General features: G+C 34.2%; 1 non-coding gene across 1 annotated transcript; it reads left to right on the top strand.

The window, feature by feature from the left end:
- Positions 1–2,029: 2,029 nt before the first annotated feature.
- Positions 2,030–2,132, top strand: LOC148164918 (U6 spliceosomal RNA). The gene has a single exon (XR_015767818.1). It is a non-coding gene; the product is annotated as a U6 spliceosomal RNA (small nuclear RNA).
- Positions 2,133–2,489: the final 357 nt, after the last annotated feature.

Genomic DNA, 2,489 nt, shown 5'->3' with positions numbered 1-2,489 from the left:
ATCCAAAACTATCTACTACCGAAGTGCCAATTCCAGTGACATTCTTCACAGATAGAACAGATAATCCTGACATGTGTATGGAATCGACAAAGACCCCCAATAGCCAAATTAACCCTGAGAAAGAACAAAGCAAGAGGCATCACACTTTCTAACTTCCAACTATAATACAAAGATGTGCTAATTAAAACATTATGGTACTGGAATAAAAGTAGACACATAGGCCAGTGGAACAGAACTGAGATCCAGAATTAAACCCCCACAAACACTGTCAACTAATATTTGACCAGAGAGACAACAACATCCAATAGGGAAAGGATAGTCTCTTCAACAAATGGTGATGGGAAAACCGAAGAAACACATGCAGAGAAATAAATGTGGACCCCTATCTTACACTACTCACAAAAATTAACTCAAAATGGATGAAAGACATATAACATAAGATATGATACCATAGCATGCCTAGAAGAAAGCTCAAGGAAGAAGCTCCTTGACACTGGTCTTGGCAATAATCCTTTGGATGTGACACCAAAAGCATGAACAACAAAAGCAAATATCAACAAATGGGATTACAATAAATAAAAAGCTTTTGCATAGCAAAAGATATGATCAACAAAATGAAATGGCAACCTATAAAATGGAAGAAAATATGTGGAAACTATATATCAGATAAGGGATTAATGTTGAAAATATATAAAGAATTCATACAAATCAGTAACAAAAAAAAAACAAAAAACCTGATAAAAAATGGGCAAAAGACTTAGATATTTTCTACCAAATGGCCAAGAGGTACATTAAAAGGTGCTCGATATCATTAATCACCAGGGAAATGTCAATCAAAACCATAGCGAAATGTCATTTCACACTGTCAGAAAGGCTATTCTCAAGATGACATGAATTAAGTGTTGGTGAGGATGAGTAAAAAGGGAGCCCATGTATACTGTGGGAATGTAAATTGGTGCAGCCACTATGGAAAACAATATGTAGATTCCTCAAAACATTAAAAAAGGAACTATTATACAATCCAGCAATTCCACTTCTGGATATATACCTAAAGAAAAAGAGACCAGGATATCAAAAGGATATATGCACTTCCTTGTTTATTGAAGAATTATTCACCATAACCAAGATATGGAAGAAACCTAAGTGCTCATCAGTGTATGAATGTATAAAGAATTGTGCTGTATGTATACATAATGGAACATTTTTCAGCCATGAGAAATAAGGAGATCCAGCCATTTGTGACAATATGGATGTACCTTGAATACCTTATGGTAACTGAGATGAGTGGAACAGAAAAAGACAAGTACTATCTGATATCACTTAAATACAGGATCTAAAAAAGCCAAATTTTTAAGAACAGAAATTGAAATGGTGGTTAACAGGGCCCTGGTAGTGTGACAGAATTGGAGAAATGTTGTTTTAAGGATACAAGTTTGCAATGAATTGTAAAGAAATCCTATAGGTCTAATGCACAGTAATGAATACAGACTATAATTTTGTATTATAATCATTAGACTTGCTAAGAGACTAAATCCCAATTTTTCCAATGACTTAAAAGAAATAATCATGAAGTGATAGAAGTACTAATTATCACTGCATTAACAATTATACTACAGTATACACATGTATCAGATCATGTTGTACACCATAAATTTATACAATGTTATATGTCACACATATTTTATTAAAACAAAAAACAAAAACGTGGCACATCAGTATGGGACAGAGCTCTACTCTGATGTCACTTCTCTAGCAAAGGTAGCCAATCATAACTGCAATGTTTGAACTTCCCTTTGAAATAGTATTTGCTTTATACCTAAGGGTGTTCTGTGAATATGTATGTCAGAGATGAAAAAAGATGGTGTTTCTGTCCTTTTTTTTCTACCTAGACAATGACTTTTTATTCCCTATCCATGTTTGTTTATATTGATTTTGCTTATTATAAAAATGCTGATATAAATATTATATGTATATTTGGAGATTTGTGTGAACATTTCTATAGGATTAATTTTGAGAAATAAAATTGTGGGTGCTCACTTTGACAGCACAAAGACTAAAATCAGAAGGATATGGAGAAGATTACCTTGGTGGCAGCACAAAGTTGACAGACTCATGAAAGTTTCCATATTTTTCATAAAAATAAATTTTTAAAAAAGAAAAAAAGAAAATTGTGGGTGACAGGGTACATATATTTTAAGGCTTTTGATAGCTAGGTTTTGAATTGGTCTTTCACTCATCTTTCTTTTTCCTTTAATTTTATTTTATTATGCTATGTTAGTCACCATACAGTACCACATTAGTTTTTGATGTAGTGACATGATTGTTTTCATATAACACCCAGGGCTCCATGCAGTACATGCCCTCCTTGATACCCATCACTGGGCCAACCCATCCCCCCACCCCCTCCCCTCTAGAGCCCTCAGTTTGTTTCTCAGAGCCCATGGTCTCTCATGATTCGTCTCTCCCTCTGATTTCCCCCCTTCATTTTT

The sequence above is a fragment of the Eumetopias jubatus genome, unplaced genomic scaffold, assembly GCF_037043125.1.
Source record: "Eumetopias jubatus isolate StellerSeaLion01/CBP00866 unplaced genomic scaffold, mEumJub1_p1.0 scaffold_2, whole genome shotgun sequence".
Taxonomy (NCBI): Eukaryota; Metazoa; Chordata; class Mammalia; order Carnivora; family Otariidae; genus Eumetopias; species Eumetopias jubatus.
This window is presented reverse-complemented; position numbering and strand designations above follow the sequence as displayed.